At 45.0% G+C, this 17,489-nt stretch overlaps 1 long non-coding RNA gene across 1 annotated transcript in view; it reads left to right on the forward strand.

Moving 5' to 3' along the window:
• LOC132671216 (uncharacterized) overlaps positions 1-17,160 on the forward strand; it is a 35,657-nt gene extending 18,497 nt beyond the window's left edge. The window contains exon 5 of the long non-coding RNA XR_009607009.3: positions 16,942-17,160. This is a non-coding gene — a long non-coding RNA (uncharacterized LOC132671216). The remainder of the gene's footprint in view (positions 1-16,941) is intronic.
• Positions 17,161-17,489: the final 329 nt, after the last annotated feature.

Raw genomic sequence — 17,489 nt, forward strand, 5'->3', positions numbered from 1 at the left:
CTTGTGGGCTGGGCAGAAGACAGCGTGGATGAGAGACAGACAGCAGGGGCTATGAAGTTCTCGGGGTTCCTGCAGAAAGAGGAAGAAAGCTCTAACAGGAGACAGGAGGCAGGAGGCACAACCACCCCTCCCTCACCCCCAGCTCCCCGAGGCCAGAGGTGCAAAGGTGAGCAGTCATCTGCGGGTCAGCTCTAGGCCAGGCCCTATACCCAATGCTTTGCAAGAATTATCTCAAGTGAGCTGTAGAACCCTGTTAAGATAGACCCCATTTTACAGACGAACACAGGTTGGTTGAGGAACTCGCGCAAAGACTCATGGGAAGGAAGTGCAAGCGTGTAGACCCGGCTCCAGATTCCATCCCAGAGCTAGGTTGTCTCCAAGTATGACTGCAGCTGGAAGAGCGTCCCCCAGGGGCCGGTTATTAGAAAGCCTCCAGGGAAGTGTCTGTGATGAGGGTCAAAGCCAAGCAGCAGGAGAATCGCTGAGTCAGGGAAAGGGGAAGAAAGACAGGGAGGGACTTTTTCATGAAGCAAAGGGGTATCTGCAATTTCTGAAGTGTATTTATTATTTTTTCCATATCAAGAAGCAATCGCCAGTTAATGCTTTTGTAATTTTAATGTCTAAAAAATTACCTTAGCTGCTTCCAGGTGGCATGTGGGCCTGAGGCTGAGAGCTGCCCCTGCCACCACCAACACGGACACTTTGAACTAGTAAGTCTTGTTCTTGTGCTGGATGGTCCCAATCTGAAGCTGAAGAGGTCGCCCTGGGTGCAGGACCACCATGGTGTAAGCCCTGCGGGTGGCCTCTGACATCCTCGTCGTGGGAGGAACAATTGATGGTGTTGTTGCAGAACCTCCTAGCGTTGGCTCTGTCTCTGATGAACATGGGTGTCAGAGGCCAGCAGCTTTCTTGGCTTACGGAGTAAATGGCCAATATAGTGTGGAAGGATTTGCATCCAGCTTCCTGTTTACAATGGATAGTGGGGAAGTTTCTGTTTCATAATGCTGGACCAATCCAATGCACCCAACATCCCACAGCTCAGGAGATTTCTTCTACTCATTGGGCTCTTCTGTGTCCTGTTGGTTTGTTTGGTGGCTGGAACAGTCACGGGTTGGAAAGCCTTTTGGGAAGAAATCAGAGGCTATGGATTTGCTCTTGTTCAGGAAGTTTTAAAGGTTGTACTGATCGTCTAATATGAAACGTGGAAAAGGATGGAAAGCACCAGAAAAAGAAGCATCTCTGAAAAGGAAGAAAGCATACCATCGCTTGGACTAGATGTCTTGATATTGAAGAGCCAGGCTTGTTAATGTTTCTTCCTGCTGACCTATACTGACAAACCAATAACAGTTGAGAAAAAAGTTTCTCGTTCCTTAAAGAAAACATATTCCATTTCTAAAACTGTAATACTGAATAAAGTGATTTTTCTTTTACAATGCCCTGTTTTCTCCTTTTTGGAGAAAACACTTCTAAGTTTCAGGATTTCATGTAAAATCAGGAAGCAAGATCCCATAAGCTGAGAAGTCTGGACCGCTGATGGTGTTTCCCTATGCTGCTTTGCCTTTAAACAGAGTGGGAACAGTACATTATTGCAGATATGTCTGTAAGATGGTTTCCTGAACAGTAAGATGTAGGGAAGGAGTAAAAGTAAATAATTTTTCTAATTAAAAAAAAATTACTTTTGAACATAGCAATAAAAACCTAAGCATTTCTCCATTCCTTGCCTAACTTCTTCCTTAATGTCACCTGAACTGGTTGTACCAAACATTGGAGGCCTTTCTTTCTTTTTTAAAAAACGTTTATTTATCTTTGAGAGAGAGAGCCGAGCTCAGGAGCACAAGCGGGGGAGGGGAGGAGAGAGAGGGGGACAGAGGATCCAATGCAGGCTCTGTGCTGACAGCAGAGAGCCCCATGCAGGGCTTGAACTCACAGGAGATCATGACCTGAGCCGAAGTCAGTCACTCAACCAGCTGAGCCACCCAGGTGCCCCTGGAGGCCTTTCCATTTGTTATTCGACATTATGGATTTTCCTCTAGTTTCTTGGTCCACACATCCCTCTATGAGACCCACCCTGGTCATCCTGTAATACTGTAGCCAGCCCCTGGCCTCAAACAGTGGGAGCTCCTGATCTCCTTTACCCTGCTCTGTTTTCTTCTTCTTCTTCTTCTCTCCATAGTAACTGTTACCATTAAGTAATATTTTTGAGTTGTCTTTTAAGTTTACCGCACGATCCTCCTGATGACTACGGCGCATGCTCCTTGAAGGCAGGTGTCTTCGTCTTGTTCTGTGACCTAATCCAGGTGTCTAGAGCAGTTCTGGGCACTTAGTAGAAGCTCCATTCAGATTTTTGGAATAAAAAGAGGCATTGTCTCAAGTGGGCTGTGACTCCCTCATAAAAAGGAAAGGGCCGTAGCCAATGTTTGGAAGATGGGCGCCATCTTGCCATAGGTGAGAGAAACAGAAAAGGCATTCCACACAGGGGAGTGACAAGCAAATGCTGCAAGATAAAAGCTAAGTCATTTGAGAGGCAGTAAGTAGGCCAATTTGGCAGTGCCAGGATGTGTGGCATTGAATGCTGGAACAAAGGGTATGGATTTCCTTTATTCTTGTGGCATAAAGGCAATGGGAGGGAAGGGAAGGGTATTTATGGAAGGGTTCTGACTTGACGAGAGTCTTTTTTTTTTCTAAGTTTATTTGTTTAAATAGTACTTATACCCAATGTGTGGCTCGAACTCACAGCTGCAAGATCGAGAGTTGCATGCTCCCCTGAGCCAGCCAGGAGCTCCACAAGTGATATTTTAGAAAACTTGATCTGGAGGCGGGGTGGGGTGCCTTTTGGATGGGAATGGTTCCTTCTGGGATGTCTCCCTCAATCCCACCCCCTGCCTTCATGAGCACTCTGGGGATTTACTGTACCCCCGTTTTCACTGTGCTCTCACTACTCCAGTTTAAGCCAGAATCTGAGTCTTAAGGTGTGGAGCACATCTTCGATTTGAAGGGAGGAGGATTTGGCTCTGACTGCTCTCCTTTCTCTAGGTGAAGTCAGGGGACGCAACGGCCATGGCCTCTGGCTAGAAATGGCATGTGGCACTTGGAATGCTTCCTCCCGCTTCTCCCTCCTCAAATTTGTGTCACTGCCCCCCAAAGGGATGAATGAATGCTTGAGATTTCCCTAAGCAACAGTGAAATTCCAAAGAAGTAAAAAGCAGGGAGAACTTTGCCCCATATCAAGAACATGGACAAATTTAGAGCTGGAGGCTTATGTTACAATTGCAAGTCAAACTCCAAGTGGGGTAACCAGCCCATTAGCGCAGGCACGTGAAAACTGACTTTTCTGCCATCCCTACACACACACGCGCACACACACACACACACACACACACACACATACATATGTGCACACTCTCACATACACACATTCATTGGGCCCTGGAAAGATCAAGGCCAACTGCAAAGTACCCATTCCCCAAGACTCCTAATTTATATTGGGAACTAGCTATAAAGCTCCCCCTGGTCCCCCAATCTTCCCTTGCAATGATAAAGAGCATGTCACATCACACTAAATGTGACACTTAATCAAAACCCATCTTCTTTAACAAACCCTTAACCTCCAGCACATGAGAGTCACCAAGGCCAAGGGACGAGACAGGGAGCCGACTCAGGTGGCACATGCTTTGATTAAGATGATACAGATTTCCTTTTATTTCACTTTCATCAGAGTTGTAAAATTCGAATCTATCCCCTTTTTGATTTGACAACAGCACATTTCAGTAGAGGTTGACACCAAAAAAAGATCAGGACTTGTTCTCTCTTCAACCGGGAGTAGACGATAATTTCTCTGAATCCTCTTCAGTAATGATCGTCAGAGCTTCTGATCTTCCCATAAGCAAGTTTTGCAGAGAACATGGTTAAACCGAAGCACAAACCTGGCTGGCATCTGGTTCCTTTCTTAAGTGGTATCTAAATAGCCTTAATCTCTAGGCCCTGGAAAAGACCTCCCCTTCTCTGCCTCCTTTCTTGGGTCTTTTTTTTCTCAGACTTAAATCCTCAAGTGAATTCTTTTGCCAGATTTCTGGGGCAGGAAATCTACTTCCCTGCCACACAGTACTTGAGAAACTTCTGGGGGCTTCAGCAATTGTCCATTTCTGTAGCATGAGCTATGGTTTTTCTCATGACCAGTGAGGGATTTTGTTTTTAAACTGTTTAATCACTAGCTAGCTCCCAACAATACAAAGGTACTTCTACCTGGTCAATATGCATTTATTGAATCTCAGTTATGGATGATGTAGATGTTGCAAGAGAAAAAAGGCTTCCTTCTGCTTCCAAGATACTGTCAATCTTGAAGTTAAATGTGATACTGGCATATACAGTACAATGTGACAAGTGGCTGCAAGAATTCCAAAGCACGGGCAGTTCATGAATCCAGAAAGCATGAAGCATCTACCGTGTGCAGGACGGTACTGGGATAGCACTAGGCACTGGGATACCACTGTGTACAAAATGGACAACATTCCTGTCTGCAAGACACTTACGTTCTAGTTGGAGCTGGGCAACATTTTCAACTTTTGTACATTCGGCTTTTGAACCACCCACACTTTCGAACTGTATACACTGACCTTCTCCATTCGCCCTTTGCAGACTGAGTTTGGACTTCCACGGACCCGCTGACGAGTGAAATGTCATAGCTACCACCTGACGCCACAACCATTGGGGCTCCAGTTCAGTCTGTGCAGTGTCAGTGCCCTTATTAGTCACTAAAAATGAAGAGACATTTAAAAAATGAAAGCGTATGTTATTGGTAAGACTTGTAATTCTCATTAACTTATGATTGAGACAAAGATGGAAACCATTAGGAAGGAAAAAAGCAAAATTAGAGAACCTATTTAAAATGTAGAAATATCAAATATTGAGTCTAACAAAGTATAAATAGGATTTTTAAAATTTATTTTGTGTTTCTGTGAGAGCAGTCTTACTTATGAAATATGTTGGCAATAACTTGGGCAGGTCTTTAGCAAGAGCACTTGCTCTATATGTGAGACCTTTCTTTCCACTCCAAAGGACTGGGTGCTCTGGTCAGTACTAAGAAAGGACAAGTATGACCACCAACAAAAACTAAAAGACAACCTCCTGAATGGGGGAAGATATTTGCAAATGACATATCCGATAAAAGGTTAGTATCCAAAATATATAAAGAACTTACACAACTCAACGCCCCAAAGAAACCAAATAACCCAGTTAAAAATGGGCAGAGGACATGAACAGACATTTCCCCAAAGACATACAGATGGCCAACAGACACATGAAAAGATGCTCAACATCACCCGTCGTCAGGGAAATGCAAATCAAAACCACAATGAGGTGTCACTTCATACCTGTCAGGATGGCTAAAATCAACACCACAAGGAACAACAGGTGTTGGTGAGGATACGGAGTAAAAGGAACCTTTGTGCACTGTTGAGAATGCAAACTGGTGCAGCCATTCTGGAAGACAGTATGGAGGTTCCTCAACAAATTAAAAATAGAATTACCATGTGATCCAGTAATCAAACTATTGTATTTACTCCCCACCCCATATAAAAACACTAATTTGAAGGGATACATGCACCTGATGTTTATTGCATCATTATTTGCAATAGCCAAATTATGGAAGCATCCCAAGTGTCCATCGACAGATAAACGGATAAAAAAGATGCAGTATATATATATATATATATATATATATATATATATATATATACACATACATTGGAACACTATTCAGCCACAAAAAAATGAAATCTTGCCATTTGCAATAACATGGATGGATCTAGAGACCAAATTAAGCTAGTTAGAGAAAGACAAATACCAGATGATTTTACTCATATGTGGAATTAAAGAAAGAAAACGCATGAACAAATTAACAAAGAGGGGAAAAAAGAGACAAACCAAAAAACAGACTGTCAACTCTGGAGAACAAATTGATGGTTACCAGAATGAAATAGGTGATGGGGATTAAGAGCACACTTATTGAGCACTAATATAGGGAATCACTGAATCACTCTATTATACTCCTGAAACAAATAAACACTGTATATTAACTATGCTGGAATAAAAATGAAAAGAAAAGAAAAGAAAAAAAAGGAATGAAAGAACAGGCATGGCCCAGCACCAGTAAAGGGCACTTACTTTTTACTCAAGGACATAAGGAAAAACAGAATGCCCAGCATATTTCAAAGCAGAAGGGGGAAAATTGGTTTTCTTGTTTTTCCAGAAAGAGGAGATAAGTAATATGGCAAAGAATCTTCTCCTTCCCAAGACCAGGTTAAGGCTAAAGAGTATGGACTAACCTAGAATGAGAACACAGAAGTTGATGCCTAGGGCAAGAAGGGAAAGAGTAAGTGTCAGGCCCGCATTGACTTTTCTAACTGGAGGCCTTTTCCATTGCCCTTCAAAGACCGTCATTATCCCGCCCATGCCCCGCAAGGGGACTGGCATAGGATTACCCTGATGCATGTCTGTGAATGAGTCAGTGCAGGATGGGACAGTGTAGAATGCGGGGGGTAGTGGGGGTGAAGGCAGCAGGAATGATCTCGAGCTGTAATAGCAAGAACTTTACCTAGTACTTAGTGGCCTGTGTCCTACTCCACCACCCACACACAGGCCCCTGAACTGCTCATGAAGCAATGCAGCACACACAGGAGGAAACCACAGCCCCCAAAGCCAGTGACAGCAGGAGCAAAGAAGGCTGCATTTGCTCTGGGAGAGGAGCTCCTTCCCGCTTCTTGCCAGGCGGAGGGGCTGAGGGTGTTGCTGCACCCCCAAAGCTCCTACGGATCATCTTGGACTGGGCCCCGTCACTTCCCTATTGTATGCAAGAGCTAACCCCTCCTGACCATGAGGAGGATGAAGAACCTCATTACAGGATTCAGTCACCACTGAGTGGGTAAACATGTGTGTTTGTTGTCCTTTGTGAGCTTTTGTGATAAAATAGTCTATTCTTAAAAATTTTTATTATAATTGTTTTTCAACATATATAGAAGTAGAGAGGGTAGTATATAGAATCCCATACACCCATCACCTAGATCTAACCATTAACATCTTACCATATCCTATAGTCTGAATGTTAATGTCCCCATGAAAATTTGTATGTTGAAACCTAACCCTGAATGTGATATTGGGAGGTGGGGCCTTTGGGAGGTGATTAAACCGCGAGGGTGGGGCCCTCATAAATGAATTAGTGCCCTTATGAAAGAGACCCTAGAGAGCTCACTCACCCCTTCCGCCACGTTAGGTTACAATGAGAAGGCACCATCCATGGACCAGGACGTGGGCTCTCATTAGACAGAATTTGCTGGCACCTCCATCTTGGATTTCCAGCCTCCAGAACTGTGAAAAATAATTTTTGTTGTTTATACCCAGTTTATAGAATTCTGTTACAGGAGCCCAAATGGACTAAGACGCCATCTTTGTTTCATCATGTTTTTTTCTGTTCAGTAGGCTCCATGCCCAACCTGGGGCTTGAAATCACGAACCTGAGCTCAAGACCTGAGATTAAGAGTCAGACACTCAACCAACTGAGCCACCTAGCTGTACCCATCATGATATTTTTTTCTTAAGTATTTTCAAATAAATCCCAGATGTCATATTTCACTTCCAAATACTTAGGGGTATACTTTTTAAAAGATGAGGGCATTGTCTTATATAACCACAACACCATTATCACACATATAAAAATTTGTTTACATATTTATTTTTTATGTTTTTTTCCACACTTACTTATCAAAATTAACAATAAGTTCTTAAATGTTTTCTGATACCCAGTCCAAATTCAAATTTTCTTGAAATATCCCAAGATGTCTCCTTACGGTTGGTACATTTGAATCAGGATCCAAACAAGGTGCACGCATTGCATATGGTTGTTAGAGCTCTAGTTGCTTTAATCTAGAGTCTCACTTTGAAGTATTAACCAGGGGGTTGCTCTCACCCACCCACCCCCCTGGGCTTCAGTGAATCTCGCCGAGTGGACTCCGAGGGCCCTCCCAGCAGTGCAGGCGATCAGACCAGAGTGACCAGGGTCTGGAGGAAGCAGCCTTGGCCTGCAACTAGAAACACGGAGTTTCGCCATTTCAGATATGAGGCATGAGATTTGGAAAACTGTACAATGAAGTTTCTGTTCCTTGACTCCAGACAAGATACAGCCTCTTCCTGGAGGACAGAGAGAGAAGATGGACCCCAGGAAAGAAGCAGACCCGAGAAAGAGTGCACTCCACCCACCATGGGCCCAGGCAAAGGGGCTCCGTTTGCAGCTTGTGCTGAGGAGCTGGGCAGTCAGCCTCCTCAGGGTCCTCTGGTGAGCCCTGCTCCTGATCGGCTCCTTTTGTTTGTTCAGTGGGCGGGGTGCTCATCTCTTCCAGGAGGACTTTGCAGCCAAGGGTCCACAGCACAGGGAAGCTCCCTCACAGGAAGTGGGGGGGGGGCCCTGGCTACCCAGAGGGTTGGTGGTGCTTGGAAGGAAGCCCCTCCTACCCCCCACTCTCTCCCCATCTGGCCGGCACCGTGTTGAGGTCATCCCCGCCGCTGGGCCGGGTGACACATACCCTCTTCTGCATCTCTGTAGGGCTGCCTGGTCAACAGCATACTCTCGTGCTCCCTCTGAGAGTTGAGCCATATGCTAGGTTGATTTCTTCCAAATTTGAAACTTTGATCAAAGAATAGCGTTTCTTATATGGGAGGAGAGTGCCTGAAGCCTCAGCTTTGCCCCCCGGCACTGTATTCCAGCTTAAACTGTGCCCTGAACCTCCTGGACCAGAACTAACCATATTGGTGAACCCCTAGAGAAGCGGCCCCCGAGACCCTGGAGACAGAGTGGAGAGGGTGTGAGCCAACACCCAGATGACAGCTGTGCTCTTGGCCTTCCGGAGTACTGGCTGCCTTCTGTTTGTGCCTGCGTGAAAACTTGTTCCTCGGGAGCATATGGGGGGGTGGGGTGGGGAGGACATTCATTTTCTCTGATGACCTAGTCGGTGCTCTTTGGGCTCTCGTCCTGTATTGGCTTTGGTGGCAGTGGCTCTGGGAAGGCTGTGCCCTGCGGGAGGCTTCCTGCAGGACCCCAGAGGTCCTGACTGTACCAGGATGGTGAGGTCTTGGAGAAGGTGCTGCTTTGCTGGCCTCCACGTGTAGCTCCGAGATCTTGGCAGCTGGCAATCTGGTCTGCATCTGATCGATTTTATCTGCAAAGTATTCAGAAAATTTCTCCCCCAAAGAACATGCTGACCCCCTGAAGGAGGGAATGCAGTGTGGGTCGCTTGTTTGAAGACGTTCTCAGTTTTGATGAGGCTTGTGCAGAGACCCAAGATAAGCCTCAGAACACGAGCCAAGCTGGTGGGGGAAAGGCTCTTCTGGTGACACTCCACATCTTCCCCTGCCTTCCATTTTACGTGTTTACCAATTGTGAAAGCAAATCCAGCTGTTGGGAGGAATTGCTTCCAGATGACATTATGGGAAAGGAAAACACACTTTATAAAAAAGCTGCAGAATAAAAAGCAGAACATGTATGCTTTGTGGGCCAGGATTTCATATGGACTATTTCCTGATATTGTGCAATAAGCCAGCTCCTAGGGTAATAATAAGAACAGTGCAAATGTTCCCTGCACCAGAGTCAGGAGACCAGAGCTGGGACTGGACTTGGCAGAACTTGGGGAAAATCACTTGACCTCCCTAGGCCACCATATTTTTCTCCCTCGCAGGAACCGCTCCCCACCTCACTGGAGATCCCTGTGAAAGCCTCAGAAAACATCTTCTGCATGTCGAGTGATGTGCGAGAACCAGAAGAAAGCAAGGACATTTTGCTTTTGGAAATGGGATGCGTTTCTCAGCCCCCCAGCACAGAAATTTGCTGTGTTGGCTTTCTCAAAGATTTTAGAAGCTCTCCAATGAGCTGGAATTAAAGTGTCCCTTTACTAATTTGGTTTTACAGGTCACTGGATAAAACCTACTTAGAGTGGTTTGGAAGAGGATTAGGACATTTGCGTCTCTTCCAAGTTGACTTTCCAGGCAGGGTCAGTCAGCAGCTGGAGACTCCCTTGGCTAGGGGCCAGAGCTCTTTTGTAAGCTGCAAGTTTGTAAGGGCCTGGTGAGCACACTGTAACTCTATTATCCAAGAAATGGACAGTTTGCAGGGAAATGAAAATGTAAATGTATAAAAACAAGGCACACATTCCTGAGTCGGGCTGCCTACAAGAAGGCCAGCACTGCAGTTCGCCAGGGCGAAGCAAACATTTGAGACCACCGAGCCACCCTCCAGACTCCTCCTGGGGCAGTGCGGACATCGGTAGCTCCAGAATTGCCTTATGCTCGGGAAATTTCCATAGACTAGGACTGTGGCTATGGAAATTAAAATTAAATACGATTTAAAATGGTTTCTCAGTCCTACCAGCCACATTTCGAGTGCTCAATAGCCACATGCGATGAGTGATTACCGTGTGAGACAGTACGGATAAAATGAACATCCACTCATTTATCCAACAGATATTTATTTACAGAGTGTCATGGCAGCGAAGGGAGTACTTAACATTTCTGCCCTCATAGAGTTTATGTTCTAAAGGGGAAGATAAACAATGGACAATAAATATAGTAACTTTTTCCATCAGTTGTGATCCCAGCAGGAAACAGATGACTTAGTCAATTGAGTAATCGAGACAAGTTTCATGAGAGGATTTACCAAGATGTGGGCGGACTTCAGGGTTTGAGACTTTGAGAGTTTCTCTTTGAGAAAGAGAAAACGGAGTTGCACCCAAGAACTACCCACTGTGGGGGAATCAGTGCCCACGTGTGAGCCTAACAGGGCAAGAGAAGGGGCAGTCACCAGAACCCAGTGAGAACTCTGGGTGGGGGCTGTGGCCTCTGCTAGAGGGACCTGGCCAGGCCAGGCCAGGCACCCCAGGTGGGGTGGGAGCCTCAGGACTGGACCCCATTCTCCTTTATTCTCAGAGCTCCTGCCTGTGCCCCCCACTGGCTGGCCCCCAGGTGAGCCGCAGGCAGGGAGTCCCCTGGGGCACAGAGCAGAGTGGAAAAGAGTGGAGAGGAATCTGGACAGACAAACAGCATTAGCACAATCATGCAGTATATTAAAAGGCAATAGGCACAGGAGGAAGAGAGGCAGCTAAGAGGCACTGGAACTGATGGGGCAGGGTAGCCAAGTAAAACAAACGGCCTGAAGTGCAGACTCCCCTTCCTTTGCTCTCCCACCACCCCTCTCTTTCCTGTCACAGCTAATCATGTCCCCTCCTCGGAGTCCTGCTATCATCTCTGTGCTGCTTCCCTGCCACTTGTCACATCCCTTCCCTCTGGGCACCCTCACAAGGTCGCTGGAGCCAAAGCAGGGCAGCTCTGGCTAACTTTCAGTGAGTCTCTGTGCTCTGTTTACTTCGAAAGCACAGGTGGGGCAACTTTTTAATTTTTATTTTTTCCTCACTCATATCTTTTTTCTGTTCTTGGAATTCAGTCCAGAATATCACGTTGTATTTACTTGTCATGTCTCCTTAGTGTTCTCCAGTCTGTGACAGTTTCTCAGGCTTCCCTTGTCTTTCATGACCTTGACACTTTTGAAGAGCATTGGTCAGGTACTTTGTAAAATGTGCCTCAATTTGGGTTTGTCTGCTGCTTTCTCATGACTGGACTGGGGTGTGAATTGTTGGGAAGAAGATCACACAGGGGAAGTGCCTTTCTCAAGACATTGAATCAGGGGGTTCGTGATATGAGTACAACGCTACAGCTGATGTTAACCTTGACCACTTGGTTAAGGTGGTACCTGTCAGGTTTTGCAACAGTAAGGTTACTACTTTTCTTAAAGATTTTTTTTAATGTTTATTTTATTTTTTTTTTTATTTTTAAAAATTTTTTTTTTAACATTTTTTATTTTATTTTTGAGACAGGGAGAGACAGAGCATGAATAGGGGAGGGGCAGAGAGAGAGGGAGACACAGAATCTGAAACAGGCTCCAGGCTCTGAGCTGTCAGCACAGAGCCCAACGCGGGGCTCGAACTCACGGACCGCGAGATCATGACCTGAGCCGAAGTCGGACGCTCAACCGACTGAGCCACCCAGGCGCCCCTTTAATGTTTATTTTTGAGAAAGAGAGAGACAGAGCGTGCAGCATGTGCAGGGGAAGGGCAGAGAGAGAGGGAGACAGAGGATCCTAAGCGGGCTCTGCACTGATTGAGCACAGAGACCGATGCAGGACTTGAACCCATGAACTGTGAGATCATGCCCTGAGCTGGAGCTGGACGCTTAACTGACTGAGCCACCAGGTGCTCCAACTTACTAACTTTCTTTGTTACCAGTAAGTCACTAAATCCAGCCCACACTCCGGGGAAAAGGAATGAAACTCCTATTCTAGAGGAAGGAGTATCAACGAATTTGTGGATATATGTGAAAAACACCACAGTAATTATTATTTTTGGGTAGATAACCTGGGGCGATACAAAGATCGCGTTTCTCCTTAAAGCCTCACCCACCAACTTTCACATTCCTCAGAGGATCTTGCCTGCCACCATTATTACCACAGGGCTCTAAGGCGATTTTGTACTTTCCTCATTCCTTCTACATTTACAATTTGGAATCCTTCTTTAAGGACAGTTTTTCTCTTCTACTCATTTATTTGTTCGGTCATTTATTTTTTATCAGTATGGACTCATGGGTGTTTGTTTTTTCTTTGACTTATAATCGAATACTATTGGTATGTATTCAGTGCTCAAAATGTTCCAGGTTTGGTCACTGGGAACTTCTTCCGGTTTGCCCCTGTGTCCTCCTGACACGCCTTCATCCTTTTTGTGTTTTGCTTTGTTGTGAGCACGACTTTACTTTCTGTCAGTGTAAAATGCCCCAAGCTCACCCCGTGTTTTCAGCCCCAGCCGTAGAATCTGCCATTTCTCCAGAGGGCCTCCCAGGGCATTTTTAATTTCTTTGCTGATATGCTGATGACTTTATTAAGGGCCTAATGTGCTGCCAGATTCAGAATCCTATCCTTACAGGCAACTGTCACAGTGGGAAAGAATCTGACAGATCCATTGTTCCTGACCTGGCACCTAATAGTTATGTGACCTTGGGCACATAACTATGTAAGCCTCGGTATTCTCTTCTGTAAAATGGGGAATAATAATTGTACTTCCTTATGGGGTGAGAGCATTAAATGTGAGAATGCACGTGAGACAGTTCACATGCCTGTCCTAACTATCCAATAAATGTTTTTTGGTGATAATGAAGATGCTGCTATTCCCGATACAGGTGACTGGTTTTAAGGGAAGACTGCCTGGCTTTGTAACTCTAATAAAACTCTCTGCCTCAGTTTCTCATCAGTAAAATGGGGATAATAACAATAGCGATCTCATAGAGCTTTTGTTGGATTAAATGAGTCCCAACACACAAAGTCAATACACACTCAGAACAGAGCCTAGTAAGCCCGTGTTAACTATTAGCTGTTGTTTTTTTTTAAATTTTTTAAATGTTTATTTACTTTTGAGAGAGACAGAGCATGAGCGGGGGAGGGGCAGAGAGAGAGGAAGACACAGAATCCGAAGCAGGCTCCAGGCTCCTGGCTTGTCAGCACAGAGCCTGACGTGGGGCTCAAACCCACAAACTGTGAGATCATGACCTGAGCCGAAGTTGGACGCTTAACTGTCTGAGCCACCCAGGCGCCCCCTGGTTTTTTAATTATTACTATTGTAGACTAAATATCTAGTTCCTTTGGTGTTATCCTCCTGATGGTTGGTAGGTAGGCCAAGAATTAGGGCATAAAAATTAAACGATATAGTTAAAAAAAAAAACCCAACTATGAAATGTAAAGATAAAAGATGGTTAACATCATGTGGTTATCATCCTTAAAAGGAGAACAGCCAAATTCAAATTCATAACTAGTTTGATCACCGTCATGTGCTGCTGACATTTCCTCCTCTGAGGTATTGACAAATGGCTGAGAAAGAATTACTCAATTCACATTTGCCTCACACTGATGCATGAGGCCCAAATGGCCCACGGCTTTGGGGAAACTCTTTGTAAATCCATCAAATTTGGCCATTAAAAAATGATAACTATGATCAGCCGATGCTGAGGGACCCATTTTGTGGAAAAAAGAAATGAAACCAACACAGTTAGTGACACAATAATTAGGACGCAGGGGAGACTGCTGACAATTTGGAGATGTTTTCTTGGAGAAAATATCAAATGACTTTCAGTTTGCAGGACATTAATAGATAATTACATTGACAATTTATTGTCGCAGAGTGACAGTTGTTCCCTTCTCCTCTGTGCACATGAGTCAAGCATCTAAAGGCAATTCTTGCCCTATCTTAATTGCGGGATAGAGTGCCATGAAAAGTCCTTCCCTCCCGCTGAAAACCCCAATACATTTCCTTGTTAAGAACGTTAGGATTTTCTCACTATTGGCCTCAAAGTGTGGCCAAAACTACACCAGGATGGGTTATTATTAATTCAATTTTTTTTGTTTTAATAAACTTATGTTTGAAAACCATGAGTGCCCAAGTTAGCCTCATCCTCACCAACGGTAACATGGGGCCGTGGACTCTGATTATGATGAGAAATGTCAGCTGACCTCAGCCAACAGCTAGGTGGGGTCTCTCCTCCCTACAAAAAAAAACCCACTTGTGACCTGGCTGGGAACAGAAGCGGAATGGACAAGGGCCTGTAGGAGAAAACCAGGCTCTCCTCGTTGAGGCCATTTTTTTCCAAAATAAGACAATGACACTGGCAGCAACCTTAAGGGATACACGTGTGTTCATTGTTGACAGACATTAGCATTCCTGAGGTCCAAGGATGAGAGACAAGGTGGCTTAGAGAAGTGACGGTGAAGATGTTCAGTGGGTCCACAAGGTAGAGGCAGGCAGTGGGACCTGTAAAGCCATCTCAAGCACACTGTGGTGGGGGCTCACTGGATCAGGAGGGGTCCTCTAGAGCCTGTTCTGGTGATGTGGCAGTCTGCACTACTCTCTGCTTTGGTCGCTGCCCAATGCAAGGAAAATGGGTCTGAGTAAAGGCTTAAGGCTGACAAAGATGCTGAGTTGCAAACATCTGGATTCCATCAACATGAGCACAATACTAACAGTCTTTATTGGAGCAGAGCATGCAAGGAGTAAAGCAGGGACAAGTGAGGCTAGAGAGGGGTCGATTGTGGAGGGCCCTGTGGGCAAGGTGAGGTATTTCCAACTTTATCCTAATAAAGTCCAGATAAAAGATGAACTAAACTAAGGTCGTTTGTTGAGAGGGTGGAGAAGAGATAACAAGCTGCTAAGTTCAAACTTGATGGCTGACCTGATGTAGGGGCTGTAGGAAGAAGAGGAGATTATGATAACCCCTGGGTATCTAGCATAGGTAACAGATATCATAGCCAACGACAGGAATAGAGGAGGAAGAGTGGGATTCGGGGTAAAGGTGATGTATTCTGTTATTTTTTTTTTAAGATTTTATTTTTAAGTAATCTCTGCACCCAACGTGGGGCTCGAACTCACAACCCCAAGATCAAGAGTCACATGTGCTACCGACTGAGCCAGCCAGGTGCCCCATATTCTGTTATCACATGATGAGTTGGAGGCATCTGTGGGATCCTTTTTGGAGACATCTGGTCTTTGGACACACTGACCTAGAGTTCAGGACAGAGGGATGGGCCTGAGCAACAGATTTGAGAGTCCCAGTGTCCATATGATAATATAAGCTGTGGGCACAAATAACCTCTGCAGGGAGAAGAGAAGGAAAGGAAAGGTTAACTTAATAACACAAGGAAGGAGAGAGCGGATCCCATGAAGGAGAGTGAGAAATAGCAGTCAGAAAACTAGTGGAGACCAATGTAATCAATTGTTAATTTGTTTCTCCTTGAAGTAATCTCAGCCAAACTAGCCGGACAGTATTTGGGTCCCTCTGTGGTAACCCTTCAGCAACTTGGTTCAGAACTCCATCCCTTAAAAAGCAAACAAAAAAACTACAGTTGGGTGAGATGTTTGGCAAAAACAAATGCAAACTGTATTGGGTAGCAGTTTTGAAACAATTGGTAATCATATAAATATAATTACGTTTATAGGGGTGCCTGGGTGGCCTAGTTGGTTAAGCATCCGACTCTTGGTTTGGGCTCAGGTCATGATCTGAAGGTGCATGAGTTGGAACCCCACGTCAGGCTCTGTGCTGACAGGCACATTGCCTGCTCTCTCTCCTCTCTGCCCCTCCCCCACTCGCTCTGTCTCTCTCAGAATAAATAAAAAACATTAAAAAAATAAATATAGTATGTGTGTACCAGAATTCCTCCCCAAACTCAAGTATTTTGAGAACCTAGAGGGAGTGGGATTATAAAACAGCATTTCAAATTCAGCAAATATGCATGTTCCCCTCATCATTTCTATTCTATTTGCTTTACTTTGGAAAATTTAGTGTTTTGCTACCAAGGTAAAGCCAAGATTCTGTTGTTTTTTTGATGGGTAAACCAAGGTACTGGATCCTGATGACTTATTCACATAGGTTATTAAAATCAAAACAGTAATAAGATCATCACATATTATGCCCATTATCAATATTTTTCTATGTTATGAAGACTGAATATCACTTACCTGGCACTCATACTTCCTTTATTGATAGTAGTTATAAAACAATGTCTCTCAAGCCTCTTGTGTTCTTATCACACTATGGAATAATTTTTGGTGACATGGCAGCCCAGAAGTTACGAACTGGCAGCCCGCGGGGTGAGTTTTGATGGTCCTGCAAGTGTGTTTTAAAAGCCTGACCTAGCTGACAACATTCGGAAGTCAGGGGATTTCACATAACAGTTCAGATGTCTGGCTTCTCTTGAAGGACTGGGTCAACAATCAGCGTCTGCTTCACGGTGGCTCTGCCTGCAGACCACGCCTGTCTTCTCCCATTCTGCACTCCCAGACTCTCACCTTTTTATTCCCCATCTCTTCCCTGTAGGCATCTGCGTGTGAGACCAGATCCCTCCGCTCTAGGCCAACTGACAGCTGCTCAAGGTGAATGGCCAGCACCGGTCGTCGCTTCATTGTTTGTGTGCGTCTCCTCCTGCCATTGGAACTCCTTAAGGGCTGAAGTTTTTACTTGCTTCCTGTGCTTGTGTGCCGACCGTGCTGTGCTAGGCCTGGCACACAGGCCCTCAATAAAAGTTGGGTTAATGAATCTATGAGGTTTTAATTCTTTGCAAGCAGTTGGCTACAGATGAAGAAGGGGAAATTGCAATGATTTGCCTGAGGTCCCAAAGCTTAGAAATCCCGGGTATGAGATTAGTCCAATCGGCCTGTGATGAAGATGTGAATAAAGAACAGGCTTGGTGTTCGGGTGCATTTCTTGACAGATCCATCAGGCCTCACGCGCAGATTCCTGGGAATCTCTTTTGAGTCACAATGTGCATTCAAAGGCTCTGAGGGATTGTGTAGTAAAACACACAACTTGTTTTATTTGGTTCAGCTGAATGATTTCCTAGTCTCCATCTACTTTTTCACTATTTT

Source organism: Panthera onca, chromosome C1 (genome assembly GCF_046562875.1).
Source record: "Panthera onca isolate mPanOnc1 chromosome C1, mPanOnc1 haplotype 2, whole genome shotgun sequence".
In the NCBI taxonomy this organism is placed as follows: Eukaryota; Metazoa; Chordata; class Mammalia; order Carnivora; family Felidae; genus Panthera; species Panthera onca.